Source organism: Ambystoma mexicanum, chromosome 1q (genome assembly GCF_040938575.1).
Source record: "Ambystoma mexicanum isolate Mex_15411 chromosome 1q, UKY_AmexF1_1, whole genome shotgun sequence".
Lineage (NCBI taxonomy): Eukaryota > Metazoa > Chordata > Amphibia > Caudata > Ambystomatidae > Ambystoma > Ambystoma mexicanum.
Genome location: NC_090922.1, coordinates 225,961,207 through 225,980,851, shown reverse-complemented (window position 1 = coordinate 225,980,851; position 19,645 = coordinate 225,961,207). Strand labels below are relative to the sequence as shown.

The following is a 19,645-nucleotide window of genomic DNA, read 5'->3' as shown; positions in this document are numbered from 1 at the left end:
CTGAAAATGATTAACAGAAAGAAATATACGTCAGCAAGGAATGGATCATTTAAATGAGTAACGTATGCAATGAAAAACATGACAGAAATGTGCCGACATCACACCCACCATGGAGAGATTGTATTAATTTCTTCTGGAGTCATGTCAAATTGAATAAAAATTGCATGTTTGGCATTAAAGTCAGTAAGGCTAGGTAAAGAATACATTACTCACCGTAATCATATTTCTGGTGCTTGTATCTGCTTAGATTCACATGCTATGCATAGGCCGACATCTAGTGGAAGCTCCAGAGTATTACAGTATTTTTCGAAACTCGAAAATGGGAGTCGAAAAAGGGCATGCCAGTAATACTATCCCTATTGAGACGTCCCCTGTACCCAAGGTCCCTCATGCCTGTAGGTCACTCAGATTGTATTTTTTCTGACATGAGGTAGCATGAGGAGTAGTGCGAGTACATAGTTCCTAAACAGATACATAAATATATATGAAAAGCTCTTGTAAACATCTATGCACCTTCTCTCAGGGGAGGAAGGGTGGGCGCATGTGAATCTAAGCAGATACAAGCACCAGAAATACGATTACGGTGAGTAATGTATTCCTTCTGTTGCTTGTGTAATTTGCTTACATCACATGCTATGCATAGATTAGCGAGAAGTGTTATGAGAAGGTGGTGGGTTGTGAGAAGAAGTAGCGACAAATAGAGGTTTTAGAACCGCTTGTCCCACCTGTGTATTTGTCCTGGAATGTGCATCAATGCAGTAGTGCCGAGTGAAGGTGTGAACTGAGCTCCATGTAGCTGCTCTGCAAACGTACCATTAGACAACATTTGCAAGACAAGCTAAAGTAGCCCCAGTGCCCTGTGTAGAGTGGACTCTAGGTGTAGAAGGCAGTGTTTTGTTTGATAATGAAAAGCATAACTGTATACATTTGACTATCCATTTGGAGATTGCTCTCTTTGAAACATGCTCTCCTTTTCTGCCTGTAGCCATGGAGACAAACAGTTGTTCAGTTTTCCTAAGCGGTTTGGTCTTATCTACATAGTAGAGAACTACTCACCTTCCATCTAGTGTGTGGAGTTTGACCTCAGCTGAGCTAGTTGTCTTTTGTAAGAAGGCCGGGAGCTCAATAGACTGGTTTAGGTGAAACTTTGAAATAAATTTAAGTGAAAACCTAGGGCAAGTCTGTAAAACCAATTTGTCCTTGTGGATGACAAAGAAGGGGTCCTGCACTGACAAGGCTTGGATCTCGCTGACTCTTCTTACGGAAGTGATAGCCACTAAGAAGGCAGTTTTATAGGTAATGTCTCCAACGTTAACCTGTTGCAAAGGCTCGAAGGAGGGGGTCCCATGAGTTTTGCTAGGACTACGTTTAGATCCCAACCAGGCAGGGAGTTAGAGACTGGAGGATGTATTCTTTTCTCTCCCTCCATGAAAGCTTTAATGACTGGCACTTTCCACCACAAGATGTTTCTTTGAGAGGTGGTGTAAGCTGATAAAGCTGCTATGTGGACTTTAAAAGAGGTAAAGACCAATCCAGAAACCAATAGGTGGAGCATGTAAGTAAGAATGTGTGATGGAGTACACTATGGGGTTGATCAAATGACAAATCTCTTCCATTTGTGGAAATAGCAGTGTCTGGCGTTTGGTTTCCGTGCTTCTTTTAGGATGTCCATACACCGTTGTTGAAGATTAAGGTGTCTGAACTCTATGACTTCAGGAGCCATGCTGCTAAGTTCAAAGAGTGAGGTTGTGGGTATAACGTTGATCCCTCGTGTTGGGTCAACAGGTTGACCTGGTACGGGAGCATGATGGGATTGCACATGGCCAGTTTGCGCAGATGTGGATACCACAGTGGTCTCGCCCACATAGTAGCAATTAGGATGAGTGTCATCTGTTCCCTCTGTATTTTGTTCACTATCCTGCTTATTAATGGAGTCGGGGGGGAAAAGCATAAGCAAATATCCATGACCAGTTCATCCATAGGGCGTTCCCCTTGGAGTGTGGCTGGGGGAACCTGGACGTGAAGTCTGGGCATTGCTTGTTTTCTTTAGTAGCAAAGAAGTCTAGAGAAGGGTATCCATAAAGAGAGAAGTTGTGGTCTACTACGTCTGTGTGTAGTTGCCACTCGTGCTCTTCTGGTAGAGTGTCTCTGCAGCGAGAGTCCGCTAGTGTGTTCAGTGCCCCTGGAACATGTTGGGAGGACAGGGACATCCCTGTCTGAGTGCCCACTTCCATATTTTCTGTGCCAGCTTGGACAGATTTGTAGAGTGTGTACCTCCCCGCTTGTTGACATAGAACATTGCGGTGGTGCTGTCTGTTAGAACGTGTACAGACAGGTTCGTCAGGTGTTCTTCGAAAGGCTTGTAAGGCCTTGAGGACTGCCAACCACTCCAGTACGTTTATGTGTTTCTGTGCAGTCACTTGTGACCACAGGCCGTGTGCTGAAGGTAGTGGGCCCCCCCCACCCTGAAAGGGACGCATCTGTTGTGACGACCGCTTGTGCTTCCGGTTCGTGGAAGGGTTTCCCCTTGAGTAGATTTTTCCCTTGACCACCAGTGTAAGTTCTGAACAGTGTTGGCGAAACAACCACTAGATCGTCCCACTGACCACTTGCCTGAGACCATTGTTTCGCCAACCATTCCTGCATTTTTCACATGCGCAGGCGCGTGTGAGGGACCAGGTAAATGCACAATGCCATCATACCTAGCAGAAGCATTGCTTTGCATACGCTTATCAGGAGACCGGCTTGATACTGGGGTATTTGCCGAAGCATTTTTAGTACTTTCTTTATGGATGGGTAGGCTAAGCCTGTTCTTGTTTCTAATACAGCTCCTAGGAACTATTTTATGTGTTTGGTATCAGACTTGACTTTTTCTCATTTATTGAGAAGCCCTATTGGAAGAGAAAGTCTATTGTCCTTTGCGTGTTTAGTTTGCAAATATGGTAGTTTTCTCCTGTGATCAGCCAGTCCAGGTAAGGGCTAACTGGGATTGACTGCCACCACCGCCAGTAACTTGGTGAACACGCTTGAAGCCAAGGCTACTCCAAAGGGCAGCACCATGAACTGATAGTGTTGGTCTGCTACTTTGAACCGCAAGAATCTTCTGTGCGCTGGGAACATTGGAATATGAAAATAGGCATCTTTCATGTCCAATGTTGCCATGTAATCCCCCCGTTTTAACAGAGGGATTACTTCTTGTAGCGTTGTCAAATTTGTGTGATTTTACAAATTTGTTTGCAGGGCGCAGGTCTAGTACCGGTCGCATGGTCAGATCTTTTTTTGGAACAAGGAAGTACGGTGAATAAATACCCTTGTTTACCTCTTTGTGCGGCACGACCTCGATGGCGTCCTTGAGGAGTAGAGCTTTTACTTCTTCTAGCAGAATAAGTTGTTCCTGCTGCAATGGTTTCTTTTGGTGCGGGGGGGGGGGGGTTTGACGGTCTTCCTTGAAGCTCTATACAATAACACCCTGTTACCGTTGACAACACCCATTGGTCCGATGTTATCCCCTCCCATGTGTGGGTGAAAAAAGATATTCGTCCCCCGACTGGGGAGGCATGGGAGGGGACCCGTAGTGGAGCTCCATTGCTTAGAGGGCATCCCTCCACCTCTGGTGGTGGTGGGGGAGCCTCTCCCTTTTCCGCGGCCCCTGCCCTGACCTCTGGGGTAACCCCGGTCACTTGTTGATTGCTAGTCCAATAGAAACATTGGTTTTGGCTGTATCCGGTTCCCCTCTGAGCGTTTTGCCCCCGAAAACGGCAAAAATTACTACCAACTCTTTGACCTGGTTGTGTATTCGTCAGTTGGCCAAGGGATTCAAGAGTCTCATACTCATCCTTGGTGGACTTGAAAGCGTCTTCAACCGCTTTTCCGAACAACACGTTTGGCTCAACTGGCATATTCAGTAGGGTAGCTTGAGTTTCAAGTTTAAAGCCGGACTGTCTAAGCCAGGCGTGGCGTTTTAATATGGTGGCTTCTGCAATAACGCGTCCAGCGTTGTCAGCTGCGTCAAAGATATTTTTTAGAAGGACGCCTGCTGTAGCTCTGCCTTCGGCAGCCAGAAGGGAGAGTTTGGCCTTTAGTTGTTCTGGCGTCGACTCTGCCAGTGCCGTTACCTCATCCCACTTTGTGCAGTCATAGCTGGATAGCAAGGTGGAATTATTTGCTATCCGCACCTGGTATGCTGCAGTGGATGCCATCTTTCTACCCATGGCATATAATTTTTTGCTCTCCTTATTCAGAGGGGCTTCAGAGGAGGCCAAGGGGGGTACCAGCTCTCTTGCGGGGGGTGGTGGTAACAACCAGAGAGTCAGGTCAAAGTTGGCCCCTTATATATAACGGGTCAGAAGGTGCTGGTCTGAAAAGTTTCTCGATCCTAGGGTTCACCGCTCTGGTTTCATTTTGCAGTTCTAGGGAAGGCTGAATCCTCCTTTGGACTGACTTTAGAAGGGGGATAAATTGGGTTGCAGGTTTTTTTATCGCCCAACATATTCTCTGCAAAATCCTTGTCCTGTTGGACTACTTGCGTTTCGATTCCGAAATGGTCTGCAGCCCTTATGAGGATATGTTGAATAGGGGCTGGTTGTCCAACGGGGAGTCTGGTAAGGGAGGGTCTTGCGGGACAAGAGTCTCCATCGCAAAAACCACAGACTCAGTGTCATCTTGTTCTTGGTCGTCATCCCCCCGGCGTCGTAACCCTCGATTTCGTCATAACAGGGGTCACCCTCGTCCAAGTATTCATCCTCCCCTGCATCCAGGTCATAAAGGTTGTAGGAGAGGCGAGGAGTTTTGTGTGCTGGTTCAGCAGCCAATTCTACTGGGGGAAGAGATCTCTTATTAGACGGTAAAGCTGTTGCCTGGGACTGAGAGGCTTTAAGTGTTGTATTGGAACACAACGCCTTTGCAGTAGGGAGGCGTGGAGGCCAGGCTGTCCGGAACATGTGGATGTTTTTCAAAGAAGTTTGCCAAGCAGGTCATGCGACTCAGGACTCAGTCAATATCTTGTGCAGTCCAGTTGGATGAACTGGGTAGAACCCCTGGGCAGGAAGAGGGGCTTTGTCCTTCTTTATCAAGACTGATAGTGTCAGGCTGATGTGCATGCTCAGGCTCTACTATAGTGTCCTGTAGGAGCATACTTTTATGTTGGCTAGAGGGGTCCTTCTCCCTCGAGGAACTGGACCTGTGTCTTTCCTTATAGTTCCTGCTCTTAGACAATGATTTGTTGGAGCTAGGGGTCGAAGAGGGGGCTTTTGGAGACTCCCTGGGTTTGTTCCCGGGTGTAGGCCGAACTTCGACCGCAGGGATGGCTTGCGCAGCGTTTTCGCCGTCACGGGGCCGGACGAGGGAGTTTCGAGTTGGGTGTCCTTTGTTTTGGTGGGCTTGTCGTGCGGCGGCCACTCGGGGCGCCCGGAGACCTTCTGATCGGAAGATCTGCCCTCCATCGTCGACACTTGCCGTGCGACTTCACTCGCTTCACTGTGGGGGAGTGTGGTGCCCTTGCCTCTGGGTGTCTTCCCCATAACAGGACTGCCGGCCTGTCAGGGTTGGGGGGCTGGCACTGGGGAACGGGGGGGTTCCCAGTCACCCTTGCCATCCGAAAGGACGGCGTCGCTGCCATTGTCAGATGCCCCTTCAACATCAATGGAGGCCTTGGCATGCATGGCGTGATGGGCCCAACATTTAGTTCGCCTGTCTTTGAGGGTTTTAGGTCGGAGTAGTTTACAAGCCCGACAATGAACCTCGTCATGGTCACTATTCAAGCAGAGGTTACAGACCCTATGCTTGTCGACCCACGTGAACTTGCTATTGCAGGTGGAGCAGAACTTAAAGGGATTACGCTCCATAATATTGGTAGGCAGCTGGGCGACTATGGAAAAGGGTGGGAATATACATGTCTATGACCACCCCCCACTCTCCCTACTGTAAGGCAGAGGCCGAAAGGCCCTTCCAAGGCCAGGTGGCGCCGTCAAAGTCTCCATCCGATGGTCAGCTTCGTAGTCTTCCTGCAATCTTCACTGCGTCGAGTCACGGCGTCGGCAAAGGACAGGAAGAAATACTAACCTAATTATTAACGGTGTACGCCAAAAATTGACTCCGCTTATATTTTTGCGACTGCTCACGATGGCAGAAAAAAACAATCTGAGAGACCTACACGTGTGAGGGATCATGGGTACAGGGGACCTCACAATAGGGATAGTATTACTGGCATGCCCCATTTCGACGCCCATTTTCGAGTTAAGAAAAACAACTGTAATACTCTGCAGCTTCCACTAGATGGCGGCCTATGCATAGCATGTGATCTAAGCAGATTACACAAGCAACAGAAACCTGCTTATTTGGCAAATGATTAGTCTTGTCTGAGGAAATAAGTTAAAAAGAAAACTAGTAAGTCTTCTACAGAGTTGCCAACACCTATTTGTTTAAAATATATTTCTATACTTGGCATTAAATTATAGGGTCAATTAGGTATGGTAAAGGAGCACTTGCATCTGTTTAAAGAGCCTAACATAAGCAAGGGTAAAAAGTACTTGATTCACGAAAAGAAATAGAAATTACTCAAACGCTTGTGCATGCTCCATTGGTTGGAAAATTATGGTGCATTTTCATCCACTTTTGAAGGATGTGGCTTAAATACTTTAAGGGTGTGGAAGGAGGGGACTGGCACACAGGCAGCATAATTGTTGGCATAGACTTTTATTGGTTCCAAATAGAGAGAAAACCCATCTCTCCCTAACTCTAAGAGGGGTTTCCCTGCCTCTACTAAGGAACTAAAACTATGTCAGAATGTCCAAGTAAATGAAAATGAGTCCATTGTCGTGTGTCAAAATGCCTACCTCTATCCCTTACACTAGCAACTAAAGTAAAGAGATACTGCATCTTCGTGGTGAAGAAGAATGACTCCCTTCTTAAGGACACTGGGTTAAAGTTCTAGTTGGCAGGTGGGAACTGCGCCTGTGAGAATGACTCCCTTCTCCAGGTCTGAGTTCCTTTCCAGGATATAACACAAAGTTCCAGCTTGAGATGCTGTAAAATTATTTTTACTTTTTCGTGCTGTCGTTGGACACAGCCATTACCCACAAAAAATCCTAGCTATTTAACTGCCGACTAGGAGAGTAGCCTTTTCTTTGGGTTGGCTGTGAGTCTTGCCTGTCGGAGGGCCCTCATGATTGTATAGAGATGCAAATGATGTTATTCCCAGGTCTGGATATATATGACGATATCATCAATATAGGCTTTGCAAAAATGGGAGTATGGTATCCATTATTCTTTGAAAGGTCACTGGAGCCCCATGGAGTCCAAAGGGTAGAACTTTAAATTGTAACAATCCAATGGGGGTAGAGTACGTGTTTTTTTCTTTGTCAGGTCCATGTTACAAAGAAGATGGAACTACCCAGCTTGGTCGATCAGATTGTCGATTCGATGCATGGGATAGGCGTTAAAGGCTGAGATGGTATTTACTTGGTGGAAGTCAATACAAAACCACTAGGATAGGTCTTGCTTGGTGACTAGAACGAATGAAGAAGACCGAGGATTAGAGGAGGGTTCTATGATACTGGGCTGTAACATTGCTTCTACCTCTTTGATAACTATTTTTCTCTGGGACTCAGTGAGTCGGTAGGGCTTAAGATGGACTATTTTCCCTCTAGGGGTTCGGATGTAATGCCTTGGACACTACCTGGCTTTTCACTAAATGCATCCGTGAAGGATTCGATAAGATCCATTAGATCTCCCTGTCTTTCTTTGGATATATCTTGGGGAATAAGATCACCATCATCCTTTTCCTCTGGGGCTAAGCAAGCTAGAATGGAGGAGGTAGTTGTTGGCTTCTCCTTCCACTCCATAAGCAAGTTAATGTGGTATAAATGGGTCTTTTTATCCGGTTGTGCCACTTTGTATGTGCAGGTGCTTGTACGCTCTAAGATTACATACGGACCATGCCCCTTCGAGATGAGCTCATTCTCTGAAGTGGGTAATAGAAAGAACTAACACTTGCTGCTCTACAGAGAAGGAACAGAGCTCTACCTTTTTATCATATGCTTGCTTTTGCTGGGATTGGGCCTTCTCCATATGGGATTACACCAGGGTTCTAACAAAGGACATATGCTCCTTTAAACAAGTGGATGTTTGGGACAGAGGTATGGTGGCGTCTTCCCTTTCTTCCCAGGTCTCTTTAAGCATATCCAAGACATCTCAGGGTTCTCTCCTGTAGAGAACCCGGTAGATGCTTGGGGTGGTTTTCCTCACAGCAAACAGGGCCCATGGTATCAGTCGGTCCCAATCTTTCCCATCCTCGTTTAGTAATTTCTTCAATATACTTTTCAGGGTTTAATTAAATCTTTCTACTAACCCGTCAGTCTGGGGGGTTAGACAGACGTTCTTAGTGAGTTAATGTATAACAACACTTTTACTTCTCCCGTTAACTTGATCATGAGGTTAGATCCTTGGTCAGTCAGGATCTCTTTGGGAAAACCCACTTGGGAAAAGAATGGTATAAAATGTTTTAAAGTCTGTTGAGTAGAACGGTTTCTCATCGGGAACGCCTTAGGGTATGGAGTGGCATAGTCCATTACCACCAGGATTTATACATTTCCCAGTTTAGAGATTTCTAAAGGACCCACAATATCCATCCCAATTCGGGACAAGGTGATTTCTATTATGGGAAAAGGATTCAAAGTGGCAGGAAGGGGAATATGGGCACTGGTCTTTGGAAAATTTGGCCGGCTGAGATATCGTTTATCACATCTGCATGAATGCCTGGTCAATAGAATCTCCACCCAACATGAGTTTGTGTTTTGGCCTGCCCTAGATGCCCCCCTGTCAGATGGGAGTGACCAATATACAGTACAATCTTCTTGTGACTCCTCGGTATTACCAACTGGGTTCGGACCAGATCATCCACAGTGATGTCGCCTCTATATAACAATCCCTGCTTTAGGAAGAAGAAAGGGCTGCCTTTCCACCGTCCACCTTCTTCGGGTAGGGCCTGTAAGAAAGCTTCACCGAGCATGGTATTTTCTCGCTGAGCAAACGCTAAATCTGGGAGGAGGGTGGTCTTCTCATCCTTGAGATTTTGGGTGTCTAAGGTTTTAGCCCTGGTTCCCTCTTTCGTTCTCTTCAACTTGGATTACGTCCTCACACCGTGTGAATACTGCTTTTTCAAGAATCCCCTGAGCTATCTGATCTCTGGGTTTTATTTCAAAATGCGTTTTCTCTATGGTTCTGGATCAACACCTGTACATCTCCTCTAAAACCCGGATCTATGACTCCCGCCAATATGTCTATACCAAACTTCCAGGCTAGGCCAGACTTCGAAGCAAACCTGATATAATAACCAGGGGGTTATCTGGACAAAATCGGTGGGAACTGCAAGGGACTCATGGTGGCAACAGTAAAGACAGACACAAATGATCACAGTTCAAGGGTGTTTATTAAACTGTATAAATGGGTGAGAAAAACACCCAATCTAAACCTAAATCTAAGATGGGAGCAAGCTACAACCATCAAATAATAATAAGGCAGCCCTAGTGGCGTCTTGTCAAATGAAAAGAGCCTATACTAAAAAAAAAAAAATATTGCCAATCCTTCCCGCCAAGTATCAAAATAGTGTGGGATAATCTTCACCATAAAAGAAAGAAGTGTTCACGAAATGATAACTCAGGATGTTATAGCCGGAGTCTCCCAAGGTGGGACTCTTCACCACAGCACACTCCTGGGCATCTCCAGCACGAGGTTACAGTTCCTTTCAGTGATATCAGGACCTTCAGTGGTCAAGCCTCTTCTCTGCAAAGTCTCTTGCCGGCGAGGGCCTGATGTGTCAAAAAAATAACAAAACAAAAGTGCCTCTCCGTAATCTTTTATGTTGGGTGATGACTCTTCACCCCTGGATCCTCCTCAACCGGGCACCGTTCTCTCAAATGTTAACTTGCCCCTGTCGGGTTACCTACAGCCCTTCACTCAAAATCTCTTCACCTGTAGTTAGTATTCACGATTCTCAATGTCCTTTCAAATAACCTTTGACTGTGGACATCCCTCAGCTGGGTTCACTCATATCAACACAAAGTTCACAGGCTTATCGTGCTTCACCCTGCTTTGCAGGCATCCCTCAGCCGGCTTCACATTTGCAAGTTACACAGTGCTTTGCTTTATCACAATGTGGGATGCACTTCCCTTAGCTTTCCTCTTGGTTTATGATAGTCTCCCTCGGTCGGGCTTAGACAATCACTTCCTTTGGTTTCCTCTTGGTTTACGACAGCCTCCCTCGATCAGGCTCAGACCATCAATTCACTGTGATTTCTGGGTCAAAGACATTCGAGTGTACAAGGGGTTTTACTTGACCCTTGTATGATCACTTTGACCTCCTACATCGGGCTCTCCTAGGGCCTCCTGGCATCTGTAGTTTTAATAAAAGGGGACCAACCAGAGTAAGCGCCACATACCACCTTGCTTTAAAAAGTTCAGTAACAGTTATTTCCTTTGTTCAAATCATGTTGCCGTTTGCAACCTTCGCTCAACACAGCTTGGTCTGTTATCGGTTCTCCATCCAACTCACCGGCTGCGCTGAACTCCTTTTTTCGTGTCTCTGGAGTCAAGGACTGTACAGCAGTAGCAAGCGCCTCCGTCTGCCTTGGTCATCAGTGTGGTAGGGCTGCGTACACCATTGACATCTGTTACACCACAAGCTAGCTGTAGTTACTGGTCTTATAATTCCTCTTTTGGAGGCTTTGTGAGTCTCGGTCGAAAAGGGAAAAGGCACTTCCCTCCTTGTCATCCTATTCAGTCTCGCCGCCTTTCTCCTCCTCTTGAACTGCCGTCCTGGAACAGCTGCCTTCTCGTGCATTTTGCCTTGCTCAAAGTTTGTTTTCGTGCTTTACCTTTTATCCCTGTGGGGAAGGGAAAGGGCTGTCAGGTGTGTGTAGTTATTGTCAATTGCCTGACCCTTGCCTTGGCACATGTCAGGTAAACGGCTCTGGTGTTAGTCCATTGTCTTTCATGGTGTAAGAAAGTGTTTGTGTCGGAAAGGGGGTCCTAAGGGGTAGTATGGGGAAAAGGTGAATATGGGGAAAAGGTGTTATAAGGAAGGGGGTACCGTGTCTCACCTGTCAATGTCCCACTTCCACTTGCTGAGTTCCCCCCTCGCCCCATCCAGGTGATACTCCAGCACTGGTCCACCACCAGGGACTGGATCCAATAGCGATGGCTGTGTCCTGGCCACCTGGATGACAGATCCCCGGGGAGTAGCGGGTGAGACACCTTCAGGTTTTATCACAAAACCATTCTTCTCTTTCCGAGTGGAATTGTGGCCTTGCTATTGCTGCAGATATCAAAAACCAATTTACTCCCTTGTTGCAACTGAGGGATCAGAGGCTAGATTAAGTTTCTGAAACCTGAGGGTCCCCCAATTATGCTCAATTGAGTCACATCCCACTTCTGACACCATGCATAAGGAAGGCATGGTTATCAAAAGCCAGACCGACACAAGGAGTATAATCCAAGGGTGTTTATTAAACAGTATACGGGTGAGACAAACTCCCAATCTAAGCCTAAACCTAAGACGGGAGCAAGCAACAACCATCAAAAAAAAGAAAACTGTCCTAGTGGTATCGTGTCAAAACAAGATGACTTACACTAAAAAACCTATTACCAAATCCTTACTCTATAAAACAAAAGGGTGTGGGACAATGATATGTATAACAAAAGAGTGTCTTACAAACTGAAATGTCCAAAAGGGTTTTGATAGTTCAGGACTGCTGAAATAGTGTACTCCCTCCCACACGTTAAATCAAGTGACAAGGTGGAGCAGTGGCATGGCTGAGCACCCCTTGAGTCTATAGGCATCAGGAAGCAGTTTCTTTAGAAAAGGCAGGATTCCTCGAATCAATGTCTTTTGCTTGGCGTCAAAAGATTTTCCCAAGCTCTCACCATGCGAGATTCTCTTCTTCCCCAGCTTCCTTGTGATACCCCCTTTGTTGGTTTCACCTTCGTCTTTACACCACTGTTCTGTCACTTTAACAAAATGTGGGATTCACTTTCACTCAGCATCCCTCCGTCAAGTTCATTATAACCTTCAAATCACAATGCGAGATTCGCTCCCCTCTCTCTGGCTCTTGCCATCCCTCAATGCGTTACTTTACAATTGTTCACTTTGTTTCAAACTTGTCAAAGACTTCCAATTGTACAGGGATTTTGCTTTCACCTTTGGATGATCGCTTTGACCTTCTTTTACTCTGGTTTGCCTCTCCTAAGGCCTTCTGGTATTTGCAGTCTTTACAATTATCTTACTTTCAATCTAACAGTTTCACTATGGGTGCAGAGCCTTTCGAGAAGGTAATATTCTATCACCGGACCACTCCATTATTCTTAGCACCTTTCAGTCTTAAACATATTTACAATGTTGCAGGCTTCCCTTGCAGTTTTACATGACACGTGCAGCTTCAGCAATCATCGTTCTGGTTACAATATACTTTCGCTCGCCGTTTCACGAAACCCTGCGAGCCTCAAAAGCTTTGGTATCCTTCACTCGATGACGCCAACCAGTCTCACAGTTCACTCACCAGTAGCGCTCCATACCATTTGCCCAGTGTTTCTTTGAAGCCAAGGCTATCGGCACAGCACAGCTCGCCTCCTCCCAACTCCATCATTCATCCGAAGGCGGGCCCAGCTTCACCTTGTGCATTAGCGGGGAGATTTCCTTTGAAAAGTCTGTGCAACCTTCACTTTGTAGCTGGCCAGACAATGGCCCTTCTCTCGCCTCTTGTTCCCTTCTGTTCTGCTTCCAGGGTCGCTCCCATTTCACGGGATCTGTTCTCCTGCCGTTTTGCTGGTTCTGCTTGCCTTGCCTCTCAGGTGCTCTCATGCTCCACCTTTTATCCCAGTGGGGAAAGGGAACAGGATTCAGCTGCGAGTCATCAGGATTAAGTGCCAGGCTCTGCCTGACCCTGATATTGGGACATGTCAAAAGGACTGGTTGTGTGCGAGTGTCTTTCTCTTAAGCGCTTTGTCCTTGCAACAGAGCGGGTAGGGGGGGTGTGGATAAGGTTCCTAGATAGTATATAGAATGAGGGTGCTCCACAGGGAAATGGGTGAAGGGATACAGCGCCTCTCTGCCAGGTGCTCCACTCCCCAGGGACCCCCCCATCCAGGTGACCCTCCCGCACAGGTCCACTGCCGGTGTCTGGATTCAATGTCGATGGTCGTGCCCCAGCCACCTGGACGACAGATCCCAAGGGACTAGTCGATGACACCCTTTGGTTTCTCGCAGGACTTAAGTGATCCGTTTCGAAGACCACCCGCTCAAAGACTTCTGCATAATGGGGAAGAAGAGAAATTGGTTGATAGTTTGCTTGGGCTTGGACGTTTGGGTCAGAAGAGGGTCTCTTAAATAGGTATAAGACAATTGTAGATTTGAAGGAGGCAGGCAAGAGTCCAGCTGGGAGAGAGAGGTTGAAGAGCTAAGAGAGATAGAGGCAAGTTATTAAGACTAGTTTGTTTTTGACCATTTGGTGAGTAAAGAGGTCAATGGGAGTGCAAGATGGGTTGTCACCGAGAAGGATGGGTGCTAATTCAATAGGAGAGGCAGAGGAGAAGTTGTTGACTGTAGAAGTGGTAGGGGGAGAGTTGGTGGACAGAAGGCGGGTTGGGAGAGAAGCAGACAGAGTGATTTGAATTTTAGAGGAACAGTATTGAGCAAAGCAGAAAGTGAGGAGGCGATGGATATTGCCTTGGAAGATGTGAGCAAAGATTGGAGGATAGATTAAAGTTTGCGGGGGTGATTAGGAAGAGAGTAGATTTGTTTTTTGGAGTAGTTAATAGTCCGGTGCAGAGGTTAGGGCAGCATAGGAATTTTGCAGCCTAGGAGCAGGGAAGATGTCCATATTTTGCGCAAGCACCGTAGGTAACGGTGCATGATTGTTTTGAGGGGCTGAATTTCAGAGGTGATTGAAGGCTGTGGACGGGAATGTACGAATATATGAGCAGGATAGTGTTGGTCAAATGTATCCAGAAGTGCATAGTGAAAGTCAGGGAAAGCACAGTCAATGTAAGAGGCATGAATAGGAGTAGAGGAGGGTTCTGGGGGAGTGGTGGGGGCCTAACAGTAAGGCCTCAAACACTCCCCCTTTACCCTCCTCTGACATCAAGTCACCATCTTTTGAATGTGCACTATCCAACGCCTTCCTTCTACCCCTCTTTGTGTGCGTCCTGGCTGTCTATCAACTGATCCTCTCAACCAAATGTAAGCGACAGGAGAGAGGTCCTCACATCATCAAGATAAGGGGAAAGAGTCCTGCCTCAATGTCCCGTTAGTGATTGAAGAAGGGAGATGAGGAGTAGAAGGTGGAGGGGCTGAAATGTTAAAGTGAACAAATGAGTGCTCAGAGGGAGAGGAATCAATGGTGATGGCGAAAGAGAATGAACTAGAGAAAAAGTCAAGGTGAAGAGAGTTCCCACCAGAGTGGCTAGGCCATCGTTGAGGGAGTGGTCAGATAGGAGGGATTTCAGTCCTTCCCTACAGGTCAGGGAGAGTGGAAGAAGGTAGAGTCAGTGTGGAGAGCTGCTAGTGTAGCAAAGTCATGAGGGGATGATCCAGGTTTCTGTTATTGCAAGTTGCTAAGAATCAAAGTAGTCTGTGATATCGGAAAATTAGCTGCAAAGGGATTGTGCATTCCAGAGGCCAAAATAGTGAAAGGAGGTGGGAGAGAGGAGCGGGTGTTATGCGGTAGGCGAGGGGAGAGATGAGGTTGGAGATCCCTCAAGCATTGTTTTTTTAATGATTGTTTTTGATAGTTTCCAAAGAAACGTTTCACACAGCATTAGAAAAACACAACAGCAATGTACAACTCCTAGAATAATACATTTGAGACAAATTCTAAGATAATTAATAAAAACAATACCTTTAAAATCAATCCTAACAGATTACGAAAACATTAAAATAGATTTTTATAATTTGATATTTCCTTGACTAATATTTATTGAAGTCGAATTTAGATCATAGGAAAAACAAGTGTTGACTATTTGCATATACAATAATTACGTCAATATACTAGTTACCTCAATTAAATTAATAGTTAAAAACTTGAATTATGCAATACTCATTGGAACCCAATGACCAGCTACAACTTGGTGCCAAAAACCCTCAGTATTCACCCAAGCTATACAATCTACACATTTTCCAAACTATTGCATCTCAATGGGTCCAACATTCAGTAACTAAATGCTGAAGCGATTCTGTGACACTCACATTCTCACAGAACTTGCAACTGCTCGGGATGCTATTTCCTTTGTTCCTTATATCATTTATTTCACCTGTAGACAGCACATCCATTCTGAACCTCAAAAATGCAGTCCTCCAATATGAGTCTGGAATATTAGGGAGATATTTGTGAATGGTGCCATGATTTAAGGTGTCTCAGGACAGATGTGTATACAATTTGAACTTTCCTATTCATTCTCCATTGTTGGTCCAGTACTTATTAAAAATCTATCTTTTTCTTTACCTCATACGGGTTGCCCACTAAAAGATTAATGGGTACAGCAGGCAACATTATAATATTTACAACTTTCACTTTAAAAGTATTCCTAGGAGACACTGCGTTAGCATTTATTGAGAACACAAAGTCTTCAAATAAAGAATTCCTAGGGGGTTTAAGGAAATGTCTATAGCGCTCTACCACTTTCCATCAGCCCTAATACATGTCTGACAATGGAGGCTGGAACTCCATTTGGGATAGATGGAACTTTTCACCTTAACAGTGCCTCAATATTATTGATCCACAAGATATAAATTATCAATTCCATACATGATAAAAGGAACAACTTTTCCTTTGTAAAAATCAATAAGCGGTTGTATGGATAAGCAACCATAAAGGTAGTTAAATTGTTTCATTTGTGAAGCAAATCCCTTTGCCTTATGCACCAAGTCCTTCATCAAGGCTCTCTTGGTAGGTTTCGATCTCAAGATAAACACTAGATACATCAACTCTTTTGTGGTTGTTCATGGGGAAATTACTGCTTTCCAAATAAACCCAATACTTCAAGGTGGTATTGACAAATCTTAACATCGCTCCCTGCCTATTTTAACATAACTCTAATCCTCGTCTCTGAGTGGATACATGTTCAATAGCCACTGCGGTATGCCACATGATTTCAGTTTTTGCCACCATTTCCCTCCAATTTACCATGTCGAATGCTTAAGACATATCAACGATGGCCACATAAAATGGGGCAGGGTGGGGGTTGGGGGGGGGGTTCTTTAGCTGTGGCAGTTGGAGTCAAAATATTCATTAAAAAACCAGTGATGCATTTCTTCAAATGCTCCGTATTATTAGCTCATAGGTCCAGATCGTGAAGCACCACAGCACCAAACAATTTTCTGTCCGCATCCAACAGAGCAATCAGTCTGTACCGTCCACGTCAGCTGGTGTTTTGCAACTGTTTAAGTATGTCATTAAATGCAACAAATAGAAGCCCAAATATCTGCTGCATTCTTGAAAATTTAATTACTCAGCCCATTTATACCAGTCGCGCTTGACAAGCATGCTTTAACTATTCATTTTCTGAAGATTTCTATATCAAAGTTCAGACTATACCCATCCTCACTAGCTATTGTATAATATGGGTTAGAGGACGCCTTAAACAGAGCTCTAATATTTCTCCTATAGAGCTGCTGGAATTAGATTAGATTGCACAAAGCCTTGAGGCCAGTCTCATTTCCTAATTAGGGCCCTGAAATTGGATGAACTCTTTTTTTAAAATGGCCCCTAGCATACATTCACTAGCTTGCTGTGCTATTAAATAAAGATGCGATTTCAACCATTTCTGCACCTTAAGCAGGGTGTGCATGCTCTTAAATGTACATTAATCTGGTAACTTTTGATTCTCGACCTGTATAGGAGGTTGCCTTTGCTCTCTTTTCTTAACAGCAACCACAGGGTCAAAGGTGTGCACTCTTTTTCTAACCTGGTTTATTGACACTGGTAATCATTTCAAATGGCTTTCTATAAATCTTGAAAATGAATCCACTTGAAAGATTACATTATTTTCCTCCAGGGTAGAATTATTATAAAGTTTAGCCACTTACTCTTTAAACCGTCTTGATTGGATAGGATCCCAGGTTATTGTATTTTTTGTTGGACTAACCTGTAAATGTCTTATGTCTGAACATAGGTAGTTTTTTTTTAAACCTTTATTTATTCAGCTTGATAACACATAAGAGAACATGCAGAGGCCCAACCAAGGCAAACATTAACCATTGCAGTACATATCAGTAGGTCACAACATTATACTTTAATTCTTCATGTTTAAGCGTAGAAGGTGCCTCGGGGCAGGGGAGACTGGAGCCATCTAGAGTTCAGTTCCTGGTAGGTGTAGGGGAGTGAGATGCAAGGGATGCAGCTTCTGAGTATCGGCGGGTGCCATATAGGAGCAAAACTTCAACCAAACGTTCCTGGGCTGGGAATATGCTGGCTGTTGGTAAGACCATGCCTCTTCCATGTCTGAGGCCCAGGTAACTGCCCTGAGCCTTGTGTGAAGGTGGACCAGGGTGGAGCCGGACCAGGGTGGAGCCAGCATTGTAATATGCAGCGGACAGCTAGAAGCATACAGAGGCAAGCCAGTTTTTTTGGAATCCCGATGCAAGTCTGGGAAGTCGTGGAAGAGAAGTAACAGTGGGGAAGAGAAGTAACAGTGGGGACGGGGTGATCACACAATCTAGAATAGCAGCCATAGTGGCACATACCTCGTCCCAGTACTGCGCCAGTTTAAGACAGAACCGGAGCATGTGTATATATGTGGCACCGTCGGTTCCGCACCTGGGGCATCTGGGACAATGGTTCTTCGACATGTGGTGTAATCGAATAGGAGTCAGATGGTATCTATGCAGGACTTCGAACTGGATTAAATTAAATCTGTAGTTAAGACACATTGTGAGTGCACGCGCACATACGATTCCAGCACTCGTCGGTCATTTCCACCCCCAAGTCCTCTGTCCATTTGTATTTCAATTTATTGAAGGTGGGGATCGTTCTTGCTTGCAGTATAGTCTGGACACTTTTCCCCTGAAGAAGTCAAAGTTACATAGCTCTGCGACAACTGGGTCATCTGGGGGTATCGTGGGGAAGTCAGGGTAACGGGCTTTGAGGACTCTCCGGAGAGAGAAGCGTAGTGGAGCCATGCAAATGGTTTCTGTCTAAGGGCGAATGGGAGATCAGGCCACTCGATGAAATTACCATTTTGGAAGCAGTCTCGGATAGTTTCATAGCGCGTTACGGCTGATCGGTGTATCATGGATGATAGTAAGCGTGGGACCTCTGGGAAGAAGTTCCATAAAGGTAAATCGCCATAGAATGGGTGGGGTACATTTAATACTTTCCATATTTTAGAGAGGGCGAGAGAGGTGTTAACTACTGGGTCTAGTGACTAACACGGTCAGCAGAGTGGAAAGGATCAATGAGCGGACGTCCCTGTCGCCGATGGCCATCCTCTCTAGTCTAACTTGGGGAGTGGGATCCTGTGTGTTAAACCGGTGGGAGGCGAACTGAGCCTGCGCCACCAGCCAGTATTTAAGAGTAGCCAAAGTCGCAAGCTTTAATCGGACTGCCCCAGAGTGCCACAGAAAGGTATTAATTGTTTGGGTTAACGCTTGAAAGAAGCCGTCTCCTGACCACAATGGTAGGTTGGTAAACTTATACAACAGTTGGGGGGAGTACGACCATCTTTAGGATCCCGATCCGGCCAGCCAAGGAAATCAGAAGTCTAGTCCAGCTGGAGGCTTTTTCTGTGAGTTTCGTAAGGTACTTCTGATAGTTCTCCTCAAACAATGTCTCGGGGCGATGAGTCACTTCTACACTGAGGTAGGTAAAGTTTGACTGAGATCAAGTGAACCCCATAAGGTCTGGAAGGGGAAGCGTGCATTCTGTAAGCGGAAACAGGGTGGATTTAGAACAGTTCACCCTGAGTCCAGAGATGCGCCCAAAGAGAACAACGTCCTCAAGAATCGAGGCGAGATTAGTGGAGGGGGAACGGACATAGAGCAGGGCGTCATCGGCATACAACGAGATGATAGCCGTGAACATAGGTAGTTAACACCTCCAATATCCAAATCTGCCACCAACATACAGTGGTCGCTAAAATCTGTAATTTCTATTTTAAATTGTGAGCATTCTTCAAACAGGGGGTCTGAAAGAAACATATTGGGCCTCATTACAAGGTTTGCAGTAACCCACCGATGGGTTGCCGCCAAACCTGCAACACTGATTTTGCCGGGTGTTTCAGTGAGAGACATGCCGGTAGGGGCCTGAACTCCCCGCAGGTCAGGCCTGCTGCGGGGGGGGGGGGGGGGGCGGGGGGGGGAGGGGGGGGGGAATCTGTGCCCCTACCAGCATACTCATAGAACGGCAGTCCGAAATGAGTGCCGGTACATTGCTACCGGCACCCCTATTTCCAGACCACCATACCTGGCAGGAGGCACATAATCTATACATGAAGAAGACATAGCATTCTGCCATGTATCATTTTTCTTTAAATCACCCTCCCATTTAGCATATGGAAATCCCCAAATTGTGTTAATACCAGCCATTTATCCCCATTTCTCAGTTTCTTATCATATTTAGCCAGATATAGATCCCTCTCATCCTTAGTAGTACAACATGTG

The 19,645-nt window shown here is 45.7% G+C and overlaps 1 protein-coding gene across 5 annotated transcripts in view; it reads right to left on the bottom strand.

Annotated features, from left to right (window-relative positions):
* Positions 1-19,645, bottom strand: part of LOC138526886 (uncharacterized protein ZSWIM9-like) — a 1,119,771-nt gene that overhangs the window by 39,552 nt on the left and 1,060,574 nt on the right. The gene's annotated exons all lie outside the window — the stretch shown is intronic.